This window comes from Rhineura floridana, chromosome 10, assembly GCF_030035675.1.
Source record: "Rhineura floridana isolate rRhiFlo1 chromosome 10, rRhiFlo1.hap2, whole genome shotgun sequence".
In the NCBI taxonomy this organism is placed as follows: Eukaryota; Metazoa; Chordata; class Lepidosauria; order Squamata; family Rhineuridae; genus Rhineura; species Rhineura floridana.
Genome location: NC_084489.1, coordinates 27,301,631 through 27,321,083, shown reverse-complemented (window position 1 = coordinate 27,321,083; position 19,453 = coordinate 27,301,631). Strand labels below are relative to the sequence as shown.

The window sequence follows — 19,453 nt, the reverse complement described above, 5'->3', positions numbered from 1 at the left end:
GCCACCACTGGGAGTGGCATATACATGTAATTGTGTTCAGCTAATATACACATGCCCACTTCCAGCAAAAAATGGAGGAGAGAAGACATCTTTTTCTAGGCAAATTAAAATTGCCTAGGGAGTAAATAGAAGTGTCAGTAGAAGTTTCTTCTAGACTACCTGCCTCAAACAGAGAATCCTCTTTCATTGGGTTGACCCAGTGCCTACTTTCTAAAAAGGGAAATGCTGGGACTATACCCCAGAGATGCAAAGAAAGACTGTAGAGTCCAAATGCTTCCGATTCTCAGTGCATGAGGGTTGTTTAGATGAACCCCTCTCATTTAAACGCCTTATAGGGTTAGTCCAAGGATGCCTCTGGGCCAACCATACAGTGCTGTCTTCCTGGCTTAGATAGGTATTTCAAGGTGTATCCACCACCACCGCCACCAGCTGCTACTTAAAGTAGAAGTGAATTTAAAATGGAGAAAGAAATGTGCCAGATGTAGACTTTTTAAAGTCTTTGTTGATTTGGAAATCTTGAGGACTCCCCTCTCTAAGCGGTTTGTCATTAAAACATGCCTCCTTTAGTGGTACATAGTTGAGAGTGAGGGGGAAGTCTTGATTTCCATTTCAGATGTTTTTGAAAGCCCTGACATTTTAGTATTTTTCATGCTAAGATGGTTTTAAAGCACAGGTTGAGGCAGAGGTTTAAGGTTTACAAGCATTTCCCATTGCAGAGGTCCTAAGACATTGCTAGCAGGGTCTTTCTACCTGTGGTCTGACTATTCATTATGAGAGAAGTCATTTGCTTTGTTAATTTGAATTTAACTTGAATTTGACTCACACACATATATCTGAGTGTTGTCTGGGTCACTATTTCTTCAACTGGGAAGTTCAAGTAAAAAGAAGCTAAAGGCTTTTAACCAGATAACCAGAATATAAAATAGAAGCAGCACTGCTAAACCCACAGAAATGAGATGAAAACTTGCAAAGGATCTGATTTTGATATGTTCTCAGAAAGTTTCCAACCTCCAAGAGTGATGTCACTGTTTCTGTGAGGGGCAAGAGGGTAAGAGGAACAACCTCTTGAGGCCCCCACCTTTCCTTCTGCATCACTGTTTTATAGTGAGGTAACATGAGGTCCAGTTATTATTACGGTTATATCCAGACTTTTCTCTAAGGTGTACATCAATTCTCCCCTTCCCCATTTTATCCTTGGAAATCGACTGTCTTCAAGTTGATTCCGACTTATGGCGACCCTATGAATAGGGTTTTCATGGTAAGCAGTATTCAGAGGGGTTTTACCATTGCCTTCCTCTGAGGGTGAGACTGGTGACTGGCCCAAGGTTACCCAGTGAGCTTAATGGCTGTGTGGGGATTTGAACCCTGGTCTCCCCGGTCATAGCCCAATACCTTAACCACTATACCACATATCCTTATATTTCCTTAGATATCCTTATATTCATGATAGGTTAGGCTAAGAGATAGTGACTGGCCCAAGGTCACCCAGCAAGCTTTGTAGCTGAGTGGGTATTTAAACTTGGCCTCTCTATTCCTGACCTGACCCTCTAAACCACTACACTACAGTGGCTCTGTTTAGTCATTCTTTAGGGCAATCTGATGTTGGGGCTGCTGGTGAAATTAATTTCCTTCCCATATGAGGGTAAAATTTGAAGGGTACAAACATGATGGTAGCTGCCCTGAAATGTATTTATTGTGTTGTAATATTTTATATTAACTATGTAGCACTTTTTTTCCAAAAGTGCTTCACTTGCATTATATCAGTAATCCTTACAGGCAGCCTAGGCTAGTGTTATTATCCCATATTACAGACAGAGAATGAGGGTGCCTTTCCTAAATTGACTAATTGACTGCTGAACTAATTTGAACCAGGAACTTCATGGCACACAGTTTGTGCTCTTCACTCAGTTCTCAAGGGGGCATTGATTTTCCACAGCTTTTTTTAAAAAAAAAATGGTCTCCATGCTTGTGTGGTTGTGTAGTCTCAATGCTGCCCCTTTCTCACACACATGACCACCTTCTTTCTCCTCCCAACACATACCTGTAGCTGTTCCCTTCCTCTCTCCACACTCATACACACACACACACACACACACAAGTGTGTGCTACCCCTCACCTGCTCAGTTTGGTGACAACCATATTACATTAGGAAATACCAGGGTATCAGTCTGCAGAACAGACACTAACTGCCCTTACACTACCCCACATTAATTCAAATAGGAACTTTGAAACCTTGTAACTTGAGAAATATGCAGCAGATATTCTCCAAACCAGAGGATGAGAGATCTCTGCAACATGCTGTGATTGTTGAGCTTCTCTAACCACCAAATGGAGAAGCTTGAAATAAATTGGAGTTAGGGGATGTTGCAAACAGGATTGTCACTGATCAAAGCAAACATCGTAAACTGCTATAACTCTGATTTTCTCTGAAATTTGCCCCGTTTGTACCCATCACAGTGTAGATTCTCCATGCAAAATTTCATAATGTTAAGTGAAATTTCTTGATTTTATGATGAAGATTTTCAGTTTTTATAAAGGCTGCATGTGGGGAAGTTGGATAATAAGTGCAGTCAGGAGAATAACGAGAGGTGTTTTTTTTCTCTCACTTGGGGCACACAGAAAGTGCTCTTAACATTATCGATAACAAGCACTGAAGCAGCCAATTCCTTGCCCTTCACACCAAAGGATGACAGCTAAGGAAGCAGCCTCTCTCTTGGGGTGTTGAGTTTCAAATGCTCACAGAGCAGAACAGTTTGTTTTGTAACTTTGAAGGTGATTTATTTATTATTGGCAAAGGGAGAAAATTAAATTACACACTCTAACCAAGAGATCAATGTTAACTAAATTGTTGGGGCTCTTTCAGTATGGTGTTGTTGGCAAATTTTGTTCATTCTGCTTGGGATATTAGCATTTTCTTTTTATATTCTTTCCTTGTTTCGAAAGACAGAAGTTGCCTGAGAGGTTGGGTACAAGTTCTGCCTCAGTGATTCATTAAAACAGAGCTGAAGGAACGAAACTCAACTCTTTTCATAGGTGTGTGTGGCGGGGGGAGAGTGCTTTATTGTTCTAAATACTGCTGTGAATGCCAATGATTTGAAGGCTGCAGAAAAGGGCCTTAATGAGCTTCAGCATTTTAATGTACTGCAGGTTCCCAATTGTACAAATTTAAGAAGCTTAGCAATTCAGTATCTCCTGAATAATAGCATTTATTTTATACTCTGAATACACTTGGGGAAGCCTTGATAATATTGCAACTTCTTCTCAGTGTAATAGCTTTACAGGGCCTAATTGACTTGAACAGTGGAATTGGTCCTTTAAAACACACACTCATTCCTGTTCTCTCCGTCTCTTTTGATTAATGAGCCTAGTAATAAATCATTAATCTTTTTGGCTCATAAATTATATGAATAGTGTTTTGGGGTGGGAAGGTTTGCTGTGTTCCCCCCCTCTTGTGAGATTGCCTTGCAGGCATGGGCTGAAATCTTGTCACTAGACAACTGCAAGATTCTCATTGATGCAGGCCTTTTCACTCATAATGGTTTTATTTTAAAATATTGAATCTTGAATTCATTGGAAATTACTTGATTTAATTTTATAAAACATCTAGAAACTATGGCCGAGGGAGAAATGGTGTGTTTGTTTCTTTAAAAAAACCCTGAATGAGTAGTCTTACCATATTAAAGCAACAAGTGTCCATGTTGAAGTGCCTTAAAGGATTCTCTGAAGGTCATTTGCCAATCTCTTAAATATTACTACTTTCAGTGCTAAATGACAATTCATGCAGAAGCAAAGATAAGAGGCTTTCACTGTTAAAAAGGTCCAAACAGATAAGAAAGCAACATTCTGTTATTTAGGGGTTTGTCCCATGGGTGGACTTTAACAATCTTTCAGCTGATGCCCACATACCCTTCAACATTAAGCAGTTTTATTATAATAGAACTGGGGTGGGGATGGAGGAGAAAGATGCCAATGTCACGGTCTGGAATCCTTTGCTATGTCGAAAATTCACTACTTCAAGAGTTTGTGTGTCAGCAGTCCCTTTAATTATACCACACACAATCCTGTTTCTTGTTTGCTTCTGTTGTTGTTCCTTGAAACACTAAAAGAAAAAAGTACAAATTACTGTTGGCTCAGTCAGTATCAACTTAAATAAGTGCACCACAGTGGATTCCGTAGGAGCAAGTGTATATTGATGGTGAGACATCATATAATGAATCTAATCTCTAGATTATACATGGGCCTGCCTTTGAACACAGTTTGGAAACTACAGCTAGTGCAGAATTTAGTGCCAGATTATTGACTGTGACCAGAAAGTCTGAGAATATTACACTGATTCTGGCCCAAGCGCACAGACTATCATTTGGTTTCTAGACTCATAGAATCATACAATCATAGAGTTGGAAGGGGTCTATAAGGCCATTGAGTTCAAAACCCTGCTCAATGCAGGAATCCAAATGAAAGCATACCCGACAGGTGCCTGTCCAGCTGCCTCTAGAATGCCTCCAGTGTTGGAGAGCCCACTACCTCTCTAGGTAATTGGTTCCATTGTTGTACCACTCTAACAGTTAGGAAGGTTTTTCTGAAGTTCAGTTGAAATCTGGCTTCCTGTAATTTGAGCAGCCACATCGCACTGTTGGCTCATATTCAGTTTGTGATCAACAACAGTCCCAAGATTCTTCTCGCATGTAGTATTACTGAGCCAAGTATCCCACATCTTATAACTGTGCATTTGGTTTCTTTCTCCTAGATGCAGAACTTTGCTCTTATCCCTGTTATATTTCATTCTGTTGTTTTCATCCCAGTGCTCCAGCCTATCCTTTGAATTTTGTTTCTGTCTTCCAAGGTATTAGCTATCCCTCCAATTTTGTATCATTGCAAATTTGATAAGCATTCCCTGCACCTCCTCATCCAAGTCATTAATACAAATGTTGAAGAGCACCTGTTGACCAAGCCCTGTGGTACCCCACTCATTACCTCCACCCAGTTTGAGAAGGAACCATTGATAAGCACTCTTTGAGAACGATTCTGTAGCCGTGGATCCACCTGATAGTTGTTCCATCCACCCCACAGTTAGCTAGCTTGCTAACCAGAATATCATGAGGCATTTTGTCAAAAGCTTTGCTGAAGTCAAGATATATTATGCTGACAGCATTCCCACAGTTTACCAGAGAGGTTAAAAAAATGAGATAATATTAGTCTGGCAGGAGTTCTTGATAAATCCATGTTGGCTTCTAGTAATCACTGCATTGTTTTCCAGGTGCTTATAGATTTACTGCTTTATAATCTGCTCCAGAATTTTCCCAGAGATCAATGTCAGGCTGACTGGTCTGTAGTTGCCTGGTTCTTCCTTTTTGCCATTTTTGAAGATAAGGACAACATTAGCCTTCCTCCATTCATCCAGCACTTCATCCATCCTCCACGATTTCGCAAAGATAATAGACAATGGTTCTGAGAGTTCTTCAGCTAGTTCTTTCAATGCTCTAGGATGCAGTTTATCGGGCCCTGGAGATTTAAACTCGTTCCAAGTGATTAGGTATTCCTTGACTATTTGTCTATCAACCTCAAGCTGAAATCCTGCCTCTTCAACTTTCAAGTTTCGTGGGACAGTCATAGACCCTCTTTTGGGAGAAGACTGAGCCAAAGTAGGAATTGAGCACTTTTGCCTTTTCTTTGTCATCTGTTATCATGTTGCCATCCTCGCTGAGTAGCTGTACGACAATTTCTTTTCTTTTCTCTGTCTTTCACTATTGATGTACTTGAAGAAAGCTTTTTTGTTGCTTTTCACATCTCTTGCTAACCTCAGCTTATTCTCCACTTCAGCCTTCCTGCCACCATCCCTGTAAGTCCGTGCTGCCTATCTGTACTCTTCCTTTGTGGTCTGCCCTTCCTTCCTTTTCCTGTATGTGTCCTTTTTTGTTTTCAGTTCATCTCTAAGCTTTCTGTGAAGGCATATGGGCTTCTTCTGCTGTCTTTCCCCTTTTTTCCTTGATGGAATTGTTTGCCATTGTACCTTTGGACTCAGTTCAAAGTGCTGGTTTTGACTTATAAAGCTTTATGTGGCTCAAGACCCCAATAACTCAAGCACTGTCTCTTCCCATGTGAACCAGCCTGAGCTCATCCAAAGGAAATGCACAGGGTGGCCATGCGAGGGTGGTTTTTTTCAGTGGTGGCCCCCTGTTTGTGGAATGCTCTCCCTAAGGAAGTGTGCCTGGCACCCTCATTGTCAGTTTTTAGATACCAGGCTAAGCATTTCTGTTTACCCAGCCCTTTGTTTGTGAAGCTAGCTTCGACCATGGTGCTCATCTTTTAGTAGGGTAATGACATATCCTTCAAAGGCTGCATTCAGATAACATTTTATTCCCTTTTCCCAGCATTTCCTTACCTGTTAATTTTCATGGTTTATGTGATCTTTCACATGATGCAAAAACCACTTATGCAAATCTAGTGCAATCAAGTGGAAGTTTAGTGTCACTTCTGTGTTAATTGTTTCCAGAAAAAAACAATTTGCAACCCAATTAACCCAGATAATTGTGGGAGTTTGGCTTCTTATTTTTTCTGTGGTTTTCTTGGGCTCATGTCAAGCAGACATAAAGCATCCATTCCCATAAACAGAACTGAGGAAAAGGGGGGATTCAATGAAGCATTTTATTCACCATGCTAAAATAAAAAATTCCATAATCAATTTTTTCTTCATTTTTTCCAATTTTTCCAATGTTTTGGGGGGAAAAGAAAAAAACTTCAGAAAAAATGGAAAAAACCCAGGTTTTTTTCTGAATTTTTCCAGGTTTCTTCTGGGCCTTCACATCTGTACATCTGATGATTTCTGCTGTTGTGTCACATTATGGCCACTGGTGTGAATGAAATTTAGTGTGACAAGGTGGTACACTGATGAAAAAAACACTTCCATAACACAACAGATACTGCAGTATGAAATAACATTAGAAATTGGGACAGAAATGCCAACATTATAATCAGGAAAAAAAATAACAGAATACACCCCCACATATGAATACATCCTTATAAGAACATAAGAAAACCTGTCTGTTATTTGTTATTTTGTTGCTTTATTGTCTGTTTTATTGGACATTTATTGTTTTAGTCTTATTTGAGAGCCACCTTAAGTTCACTGGCTGCAGAAAACCAGCTTCAATAACCCTGCAATTGCTAATAAATAAATAAATAAAAGTTGCTAATACCCCACTTACCTGAGATAATTTTCATGTCCCCCAAAGGCCTATTCCTCCTTCTGAGACCCCAGCTGATCCTCTGTTGGAAATTAGGAATATTGATAGTTTATAGAAATGCTGTTGCAACTTTAGATAATCTGGTTCTTAAATTATCTTTAATTTACATCAGGATATACAATGGTGACAATGTGGTGATTACTTAATAAACTAAAGCTATTTATTTATTTATTTATTTATTATTTGATTTATATCCCACCCTTCCTCCCAGCAGGAACCCAGGGTGGCAAACAAAAGCACTAAAAACACTTTAAAACATCATAAAAACAGACTTTAAAATACATTGAAACAAAACATCTTTAAAAACATTTTCAAAAAATTTCAAAACATCTTTAAAGGAAAAGGTTGACAATATATTGTTTTTTAAAAAAAGGTTTAAAAACATATTAAAAAGCAATTCCAGCACAGACGCACACTGGGATAGGTCTCAACTTAAAAGGCTTGTTGAAAGAGGAAGGTCTTCAATAGGCGCTGAAAAGATAACACAGATGGCACCTACCTAATATTTAAGGGGAGGGAATTCCACAGGGTAGGTGCCGCCACACTAAAAGTCCATTTCCTATGTTGTGTGGAACGGACCTCCTGATAAGATGGTGTCTGCAGGAGGCCCTTGTGACGCGCTTCCCTGGCTCTCCCTGTCAGGTTCCTACCTGCTCGTGGCTACTGCCTTTCACTAGGCACCACCAGGGACTCCACCAGTCCGGACTGTCCTTTTTATATTGTTTCTCTCTCCGCTCTAGCACAGATCTCAATAGATCCCCCTGCTAGGCAGCACCACCAGTCACGTTCTACAACCAGTGTTCCCAGAGACCTTGCCTGAGTCTCTCTATCCAGTTACATTCGTGACTGCGTGCCTATGCTGTTCCCAACCACCTTGTATCAATGCCGATAACTCATAACTCGGGGTTGCTCTGGATACTTATAATGTTATCTTCCCCTCTTCACCGCTGCCACCATTTGTTACTGTTTCCCTTCAGCCTTGGTTATTACCTTACCCTCCCTTCTGGTCTGTGAAACCCCAGCCAAGGATCAGGCCTTCGGTAAACCAAAATAGTATTTATTAAGTAACATTAATAACAAGATAACTTTGATAATGATCTACAAGCTTATGGTTTCATCTATTACTGTGATATTTGACTTATTACTAATCCGAACTCCACCTCCCTCTTTCTCCACACTCTCCTGACATACACCAACTCACACCCACCTCCCAACTCCACCAAAACAACCCACTCACGTCCACCCAGATTCAACTGTCATCCTTCCATTTATACTCTCAGCCATCCAAACACTCAGCCAATCATCCAGCATTCTACTGCTCATTTACTCCCCCCTCCTCTTTCATTCCACTTACCATGTATCTTCTATACAAACAGCACTTACCATATATACATTAATACAGGAACATCACAGCCCTCACCTGCAGAGTGCAGTGATCGACTGGTTATATAAGGAGTAAGACGGTCTTTCAGGTATCCTGGTCCCAAGCTACATAGGACAATGGCTTATACTGCATTTTCCAAAACAAAGCAGTCACTATCGTATTGCCTTTTGCCAGAGCTTGGAAGTAACTAGTTACAAGTAACGAATTATTTGTAATTTATTGTTTTTTTGAGTAACTAGTGAGTATCTTCATTACATTTTGCTGGTAATAGAACGATTAGTAACTTCATTACTTTTGAGGAGTAATTGTAATGTTTCCAGCATTACTTTTGCACATTACTTGGGGGCGAGCAGGGGCAGTCTTCTGCTCCTCTTGATTTGTGAATAAAAATCATGTGCTTCAAATTGCGCTTCTGTGCAGCATTGTTCTTCCTTCATGCTCTATGGGTGCTTAGGAGGCGACGAGGGAGGTGGAGAGCGAGACAGGGTGGAGAAAACAATTGTTTAAAAATTGACAGGAGTGGAAGGAGAAAAGAGCTGGAGGCAATATATATATATATATATATATATATACACACAAAATATATGTGTGTTGGGGTATCATCATTGCTGGGGGTGGAGTGAGGGGATGTGAGATTCTGTTATGCCATTCCGTTAACCTTATGGATAAAAAAAAATATTCTACTACCCTCTGTGTGCGTGTGCTTATTTTTAATGTTGTTTTAGGCTACTTAGATGTGCAGCAGCCAAGGCCAGCACCTTGTAGGCAATTTTTTTAAAGTAACTAAAATGTAATTGTAGCAATTACTTTTGAGTAAAAGTAAAATAATTAGTTACTTTCAGAGCAATTGTAATTGTAACAGTAATAACTGCTTTTGGGGGGCCTTGTAACTGTAACTGTAATTTATTACTTTTTAAAAGTAATCTTCCAAGCTCTGCCTTTTGCTTAGGGAATGTTTATATAGATTGTTTTCCCTAAGTTTTATTCTTTAAAGCCAAGCAAGAATTACTGAATAGTAATGCATCTTTAAGTGGTAGTACTTTTCAATTTATGCGTAAAAATGAGTAGCTGTATTCACTACATAAAATGAACTCTGGCTAAATTCACACAAGCCTATGTTCCAAGAGGAATTCCCAGACATGAAGTTCTCAGAATCATTTATGGCTTATAAGATCTAGAGTAAAACATGGCAAAAAGAGGCATTCATCTGTCTTTATAAGTAATCATTTGGGATGTAACTGTGGTTTGTATTTGCTTCTGGTCAAAAGGTCAAACAATAATACAGCCCTATGAAGTCTGTCAAAACTTCTGACACTTTCCCAACAGTGCAGATTTAGTGTCCTTCTATTCACCTCAGCTCCAAGCCAGAAATGTCATGGTGAGTCTAGAGAGTTGGGGAATCATTGCAGAGCAGCTAGCATATAAATACAAAGAGCCTACTAGTTATTTAATTGTTCTACTTCGTGAACAATCATGTAGAATGCTGCTTGCATGCTTTTTTAAAATCTCCAAAAGTAAAAGGCTAGACTGAAGCTTGCTGCAAAAAATGAAGCTGAATATTCAAGAGGACTTTTCAGATGTTCGTTTGAACATGTTTGTGTTTATGCTAGCCACACCGCCTGCATGCATTTGGTTTAATATTTGAAATATTCCAGATGTGTACAAACTGTATGCCAGGGATGGAAAACCTGTGGCCATCCAGATGTTGCTAGACTACAACTCCCATCATCCCTGAACATTGGCCATACTGACTGGGGCTGCTGGGAGTTGGAGTCCCTTAATATCCGAAGGGGCACAAATTCTTCATCCCTGTTGGAAGTGCATGGGCTTTGTCTGTATAATCAGTGACTCTTGCCAGTCCATGGTTCCCTGAATGTGTGAATGAAGCCTGTGTGCATACAGATTGCATGCAGATAGGTCCTTTCAGGCATTACACAGGAGGCACATTGAGATGGCTGAAAGCCTCCCCTGTAATCTGTGAGCATTCAGATGACCAACTGAACAGTACTAGAGAGTCAGCATGGAAGATCCCTGAAGGGGCAGGTCAGCCAAACCAGTGTCCTCTGTTATTATGGCCCTGATTTAACTTAACTAACTTCTAAATATGACCAAGAATATTCTGATGCATAGCTGGGGATGGGATTCTTTGGCCGCTGCTAGTTTGAAAGCATTCAGTTGACTTAACAGGCTGGTAATAATTTGAATTTGTTCTTTGTCCACTAGCTGCTGCTTTGCTGATCTGTTTTTCCTTGCAAAAATATTGATATAAATATTGATATTTTGAAAGGAAATAGTAATATTTTGTAAGGAAATATTGATAGACAAGAAATATCAATACAATTGTCATTTCTAATATCAATATTTTAGAAGCAGGTTTTTGTTTTTTTTAAAAAAATCCATTTTCAGAAATAGTAATGCAAAATCGTTACATGAAAATCCGATCCAATTTGGTACCAAATCCAAATTGGATGGAAGTCTAGCAATCCCTATGCATGAATTATGTTGCTTGTGAACCAATGCCAGAATAGTTAGGTTTTCTAAAAAAGAAAAAAAGAAAAGAAAACTAAAGGTTTTGGCTAGTAAATCAATGATTGGCTAGTAAAAGAGATACTTGTAGCCTGAGCCTCTGCACGTTTACAAAGAAGTAATTTACAGTTTTAAAGATAAGAACCAATATCTCCATTTGAGCCCAGAGATGTTGGGCCAGGTTCACATGGGAGCTAAAATCCATATTGAATATGAAGCTTTTTCCTTCATGATAAAGTTCCACGGTTCACACACGTCCCTCCTCCCTACCTTCCAATTTGCTGCTTTGCTGTTTTGCATTCATAGAAGTTCGTGTTTATAGCTGTTTCCTTGTGTCCCCGCCCCCAAATTTACATGTTAACTCCCTCCAGAACATCCCCATCGCTAATTGAGAAGGGGAGGGGTTTTCTGTCAATTTCACACTAAGCCGGGAGATAGTGGAGTGCAACTGACACCAAATTCCTTTTTTGCTGTTGTCAGTTTCATTTGCTCTAGACAAAGCCCTTTTTTGTGAAGAAGGAATGAAATGTTTATAGTGCGCAATGTGTACATTTTTGTGTTTGTGTATGTGCTCGCCCACAACCTCTTTGTGAACAAGACCTTAGTTGCAACGGGGCTTCTGCAGGAGCTTTCTGTGGGCTGCGTCCCGGCTGGAAAATGTTAGATGGGGGGGTTGAGTCAACCCCCCTCTCCTTCCCCTCCAGAAAACCAAGCAGGACCGCCCTGGTGCATCCCGTGACAAGTCATGCTCTCTGGTCTGCATCTCTTCCCTCCTCCTTGGTGCCTTCACTGGCCAGCAGGACTGCTTGCTGCTGCCGCTGCTCCATACACGCCCACACCCTGAGCACCGGCCCTAAATACCCTGGTGCAGAGCGAAGCGGCTCCTCCTCCCCCTGGCAGAGAGAGGTGCAGAGGAGAGTGGCAGCGCAGCGCTCCTTCTCTTCCCTCGCTATCCCTCGCTGCCCCCACCCGGCTTGTAAAGTAAAATAGCGAGTAAATGGAGCACATAGCTGGTTTAAAAGACCAAGGGAGGGAACTTGCTGGGGGGGAAGTGGGGGAAAGGAAGGCTAGAGCGACCGGAAGTTTGTTTGTCAGTGGCAGGAAACAAAATGATGTCCATAGACAGTGTAGGGGCCAGAGCAAGGGAGGATCTAAAATGGCGAACAACTCGTGCAGCCAAAAACAGCGGAGAAAGCAACCACACACCAGGCGGGCACTAAAGCAGGTGCGGATTTTCAAACCAATTTCAGATTTTTATCACATTGATTTAATCCGGATTTAAAGGCAATAGCAGCTGAATGCACTCGCACTGGCAAAAACGTCATGCGGACGGTCTAAATTAAAAGGATCTGCAAAAAGCATCAGACCCGCATTAACCCTCCATGTGATCAAGCCCGAAGAGGCTACCAAATCAGCTTGTAAAGGATCGGAGTAACATGTTCAGCTGACCAGCCATATGAAAGTCTGGTGGTAGCACGTGGACAAATAGAAGTTTTTCATATGCTCTTCAAGAACAGACTTATATAGAACATATCATGGTTGTCTAGTCTGGGGGTTGCTAAAGCATGAATGGCCATGACTGTTCCTGGTATAGCTGGCTTCTGGCAATAGTACCTTAAATAGTGGTTTGGAGTCAGTCTGTTTCAGGGCATACTTGCACATGTAAAAATCCTGGTGTGTGCATATTTATATCTGCATGCTCAAGGGATTTATTTCAATGTAAAGGTGCAGCTTCATGTATGCATTCCTCTGTGAGAAGAATTGTCCTGCAACTGAAGCATATATGAAAGCCAGCATACATGGCCATGCATCTTGGCACGATCATGCAGCTTTTTGTTGGAGCCAGTGCTTGAATAAGCTGCGAACCATTTATATTTCCATTGGTAGCAGCTGTCAAAATAGGGGTTAACAGACTGGCTTAGAATTAAAAGTGCGTAAAAACTAGACAACCAGACTCTGCATTGGCTTATGATAGTTCTGGTTGAATTAGATCAATTTAAAAAAACAGATCTGATATTATGTTCGAAAGACACAGTCCACTGCTGGCTCCCTTGCAACCAAAAATGAGAAGAAAATCCAATCATTATTGGCAGAAAATATGTGTGATGGAGGGTTCTGCAACAAAATATAGTAAACAAGCCAGTCAGTGCTCAGCTTTCAGCAATATCTACTTTTAGAATATGGGACACCATTCATAAACAAATTTATCAAATAGCAGTCTCTGTTCATTTAGGAGAACACACCAACATCTTTGAACTACACCAGCTAAACATTAGTGCTAATTTATTAAATATTTAAAATACTACAGTATAGAAGTAATGTCATTGTTTGTTGCAAATAGTTCATTTCATTTATTTCTTTTTAGAGTTAGTATTCTCAAAACTGCGGATTCTTGGATATGCTTTAACCACTTATTTGAACAAATGTTCTTTTCCTTTAAAATAATTGTTAATTAATCAATTATTTGTCAACTGTTAATAGTTTGTGGCTTCTTTTGTTGATGGGAGGAAGGAAATATTTCTTCCATCATATAAATTTGTTGATATCAATATCTGTGCATACCAAACAGCAACAAATCTAAATTAAATGTTGTTATATACAAGCACAAGAGCTATAAGACTGTTTTCTGCATGGGATTCTTGGGTGATCTCCATTGGGTGACCACATTCAGCCTAAATATACATAATAAATGTTTAATAAAACATAATGTGAGAAGGTATGAAGTATTCACCTTTTGCAGATTTAATACCATATAGTCAATGCATCTCACAAGTGCTAGAGTTGTGAACTCTTGAAATAAAGTTTCTGGCATTTGAGTAAGACCTGGGGCAGAGCCTGGTGGGTGAAGATGTCAATAGAAAATGCTCTATCCATCTTAGGTGGGGAACCTGTGGTCCTCCAAATGTGTTGGACTTGAGCTTCCATCAGCCCCAGCCAGCATCAGGGATTACAGGAGTTGAAATTCAGCATCTTCTGGCCCATAAGTTGCCCACTGCTGCAAAGCACCAAGTTGTTGCAGATGCTTATGAGCTTATGTCTGTGAGCAAGGAATACCTAACACATGGGATATGAGACCCCCACAGAGCACAACATAATCCAGATGCCAACTGTGTGATAATCAGAAAATATGAAGACTCTGGGCTCTGTAGTCTCTCCACAACTATTTTAAGTGCCTTCACTGACCAGTGTTTTGACTGCCTGTCACCACCTTACACATTCCTGAGCTCCTTTGCCCTCTTTTTTTTCTTTTTTTCATTGCTGTCCTCTCACTCACCCAAGCCAGCATGGTGTCAGAGGCAACTCCCCATTGCCTCTGCCTCCAGTCCTTAACAGCAATTAAGAGTGGTATGTGGCAGCCATTCTAGATTCTGTAACCTGTCTGTATGTGAAAAGAACTTCCACTGCTAAGCACCCCCTTCTCCTAAATGTATAAATAAATAAACGGGATGGGGGAGAGTAACTAGCAGCAAGCATGTGTGTTGGAGGAGGAGGTCAGCATTCCTCTTTCAACTGCAACAGTAGCCACAAAAGGGACACTTTCTCAGTTGTTTAGCCACCCTAATAGGTGTGCATTCCACACTAGAGTATGAGGGATCCCACTATAGGGATGGTCCCTGTGATAATCTTCCACTAGCAGAAGCATGCCATATGAAAGTACCTTAGAAGAGGAGATTCTTAATGTATATTTAAGGGGTGAGTGGTCTGTTTTGATCTTGAAAGTGCTAGTGATATGCTAGAAATGAATGCTTCCAAAGACCATCTCAAATGAAATGGATAACACTTTGTTCAACAACTCCTATTATCCTTCAACACACAATATAACTGGATGTTAAAGTCTCTGTGCCCCTCCTCTTGTATTTCAAAGAATTTCAGCCTGAATCAGTTTTGATTGCTCCCATAAGAATTCCTTGGCACAGCTCTGGAGGCTTGACTCAGATCTTCCTCACTGGCAGCAGTGACAGACTTTCTGGCCACATCTCCTACACAAATATTCTTAACTGTTTCTCAAGCTCAGCTCTCACAGCAAGGTGCTTGGTGCCAAGTGCTTAAAATGCTCTCACGCTGCAGTTAGTGTAAATATTGTTTTTAACATACCATTAATTTGCTGGATTGCATTTTTATCCTGCCTGCCTTAATCTGGCATGAGATTTGTGCACACCTGTCTTCACATAAACACATTCTCATTCATTCTTTCTCACCCACATACACTCTTTCTCTGTCTAGGTTTGCAACATACAACATCACCAGAAAAAATAAATAAAAGAGGACCAATGAGGACATAGATTTTCATAAAATGTATATGAGCATTCATATGTATAGATGTAGTTTTTTGAAATTACTTGTTTAAACAGAAATCCAAAACATCTCACGGTAGTGAGGAAGACTGTAATGAGGTGATCTGTTCCTCCTCAGAATGTTGTTCAAATGCGAACTAGTGGTGATAGACAATTTCAATGCCTCTGTTCTCCCTTCTTAATGGTTTTAATCTTTAAATTAGATTTGGACCATATTTGGCCCTTCAAATAGAGGACACCTTAAAGTGGAGGACTGTGAAGTAGCACACATGGGCCACACAAACACACACACATCAGATGAGGTGTATGAGTTGGGAGGGACATTCCTCTTTGAGCAGTGGAGGTCTTCAGTCTGATAAGGGTGTAATTATTGTTTCGTATTTATTTAGTTATTTATTTATCTATCTATTTATTTAAAATATTTCTATCCTGCCCTTCTACCCTACAATAGGGCACTCAAGGCAGCTTACAATAAAATCGAACACATACATAATAAAATTGTACACCATAAAGATCATAAAAACATTAAAAAATTAAAATACATAAAATACAATTAAAATACATAAATACTATACACACACACACAAACACACATATAGGGGAGTGGTAGTGAAGGGACTAAAGAGGTAAAATTAAAATAGAAGGCTAAAATCAGTTCTCGCTCTACCTTCAGTCCATCCCAAAGGCTCTCTGGAACAAGATGGTTTTCAGAAGTCTCTGGAAAACCATCAGGGAGGGAGCAGAGCGGGCTTCTTCGGTTGGGAAGGGTATTCCAAACCTTGGGGGCTCTCTCCCGTGTGCCTGTCAGTCTAACATATTTGGGCATGATAGTGGTGGCCACCTGTACTGACCCCTGGGTTGAACAACGAGCCATCCAGTAACAGGACCCTTTTGCCTAAGAAAGGGTCAGAGAATTACAGGAGGCCCCTCAGGACAGCACTCCAGGCTTCACAGAGAGGGGAGGGCTGCTCTATCATTACAAGGCCCTGTTTGTGTCTCCAGAGGAACTTTGGGCCAAACCTCTGCCATGACACCCCCATTGCTGGGCATTTTGGCATCTTCAAGACTTTACAGGCAGTTACATGAGAGCTGGTGGCCCTGAATAAAACATGATGTGGAAAAATATATGCAGTTTGTCCCACCTGCATGAGAGCAAAATATGCCCCAAGATAACCAGTTGAACTGTTGGAGCCCTGGCCCATGCATGAGGGGCCATGGAGAATGGTGACTATGGACTTTATCACAGACTTATTCCCTCACCGAAGAATACTACCATCCGGGTTGTGGTAGATACCTTCAGTAAAATGGCCCACTTTATTCCTTGCTCTGGTCTCCACAGTGCCAAAGAAACAGATCACTTGTTCATCAAGCGCATATTCAGACTGCATGGCCTCCCAAGCATTCTGGTCTTGGATTGGGGGCCCCAGTTTACCATCCAGATTGCAACTGCAGAAAATTGAACTGCGCCTATTCTCCAAACATCGTCCGCAAATGGATGGGCAAACAGAGAATGTTAATACCACTCTAGAACAGTACTTACGTTATTATGCCAACTATCAACAGGACAATTGGGTGTCCTTGTTTCCTCTAGCAGAATTTGCCTATAACAGTTCTGTGCATTTCTCTACTCAGCAGACCCCTTTCTTTGCCAACTACCTTCCTGGGCTCCTACTGGGAGGAAGGGCAGGATATAAATCAAACAAATAAATAAATAAATAAATAAATAACTATGGCTACCACCCACACTCCTTTCACAATCCCACCACTACTCAGACTGTTCTGCAACTACTGAATACGTTCAAAAGCAATGCAATAGATGTTGCAAGAACACCTAGAGAGGACAAAGTCTGCCTACAAACTGGTGGCCAATCAACATCAACAACCTGGTGCCAAAATCCATGTGGGAGATCGGCTATGGCTATCCACATGTTACCTGCCAACTTCCACTCCGTGCCACAAATTCGAGGTAAGCCAAGTGGGGCCCTTTGAAGTGAAGGTGCAGTTCAACCCAGTGGCTTATCACCTCTCTTGACCTGCCTCCGTGAAGATACACCCAGTATTCCACCATTCATTGCTGACTCCTGAGGAACCCCTGTACCCATATTGGACACCTGAGCCTCCACCTCCTTCCATACTCATTGAAAGAGCAAATTCTTGACTCCTGCAGGCCCTGGGGAAGGCTGCAGTACCTGATCCATTGGAAAGAATTTGGAGTGGAGGAACATTCCTGGGGAGCAGTGTCTAATATCCACACCCTGGATTTGGTGAAAGAATTCCATGAATGCTACTGCAGTAAACCCAAGCCTCCAGGGTGGGGAGAGGATCAGCATGGAGGAATGGATGATGTTATGAGTCCCGTAGTATGGTCCTGGAGCAATAAGGATAAAGAGGAGGAGACCAAATGGGACTTAGGGGAGGGCCTCAGTGACTGGCATTCAGAGAGGGTGGAGGTGGATGGCTTCAGTGCCCCTGACCGTCACAGCTCTGCCTCCCTAGCTCCCATTACAACCTGTAAGGCACTGCCCGAACAGGAAGCTGTCTCTTCATCTTCCCTACACTCCCCTTCCTCGCTCACCCCGCTGTTGCTGCAGCGTACCCCTCCTCCTGAGGAGGAGGACCTTGCTGAAATGTCTTTGCTGCCCTTGCCTCGGACACATAGGCTACTGCATCGACAGACTCAATGGATTCCGACAGTTCCTCTGAGGCAGACACTTTTCTCACGGAAGTAGAAGGAGCCTGTCCACAATTACTTAAGGGTTGTAAGGGGGCATGTCTAATTGCTGCGACGTCTTAGCGCAGTGTAGTCATGCCTAGCTATGCCTAGTAGAGATGCTGAATCCTGTGTAAACTGTAAGCTGATATGTGAAGTGCTCTGAACAGAAATTTTCCATTAAATCTATTAAAGAAAAGCACACCTTCATGTCCATGTCTGACTTCAATGAGTTTGGGCAGGACACTTTGGGCTTTGGGAACAAAAACACATTTGATCCCTCTTGTTAATATCCTGTACCAGCCAAGGGACAGAGGAAGTGTCTCTCTGTTTTTCATGGGCCCCTTTGCAGCTTTTAATTATACTGGCAATGGTATCCCTGTGGGCTATTTGACAGAGATGGGACTAAGGGGCACTGTTTTGTTATGGCTCTCGTTCAGGGATGGGAAACCTTATTTAATCAAGGGCCACATTCCCTTTTGGGCAATCTTGTGGGAACTGCATGCCGGTGATGGGTGGCGCAATGGGTGTGAGTCTTATCTTTGTATAGTAGGCAAACTACACAGAAGTCAAAGGTTTCTACACATACAAGTCAAGAAAGAGCCATTATTGCCATTCCGGGACACATTCCAGCCAGGACAAAGAAATTAAGAGAGTGAGGAGCCGGGCCCCTGAGGGATGAAGCCTGGGGAGAGTGTATGGTCTGAGAGGCACCGCACTGAGCTCCCCATTCTTTCTTGCTTCCCTTCTCTGTAATCGGCAGTGACACTTGGCTTTGGGGAGCCAGGTGCACCCCGCCACCCTGCCTGTGCCACCCCACCGACCACTGTGATATACTGATCACAAGTTCACTGTGTTTTTTAAATCATGACGATGCAACTGTAAGTCAACAATTGTCTACACATCCTCCTATAGAAAAGAGGGCAAGCCTAAGCTTTCTTTCACCACCTTCAAGAGATTTTAGCTAATCAGAAAATGTCTTCTGAGGACTATCTGCTATTTGAACTTTGTGTGACTTTATAATTGGTTTTATCTGCTCCTCTGTCTCCTTTGGATTGCTTTATTTTTTAGTTATGACAATGGATAGATCATGTCTGCAGAAATATTTGCAAATATATAAATTGTAAGTGTTTTTAGGGGGTTGTTCTTGCGGAGTAGGAGCATACTGCACACCTGGAGTGGTGTATGTATGTACATATTTGTATGTGTGAATGTACATATCCTCATGTGTACACTGGAGTTATTTTTTTACTTTATCCTATGTAGCAGCTGCTCCATCAAACTGTTAAAGTTC

General features: G+C 41.3%; 1 protein-coding gene across 4 annotated transcripts in view; it reads left to right on the top strand.

Annotated features, from left to right (window-relative positions):
• The window catches only part of RBMS3 (RNA binding motif single stranded interacting protein 3), a 734,215-nt gene that overhangs the window by 517,756 nt on the left and 197,006 nt on the right, over positions 1 to 19,453 (top strand). The gene's annotated exons all lie outside the window — the stretch shown is intronic.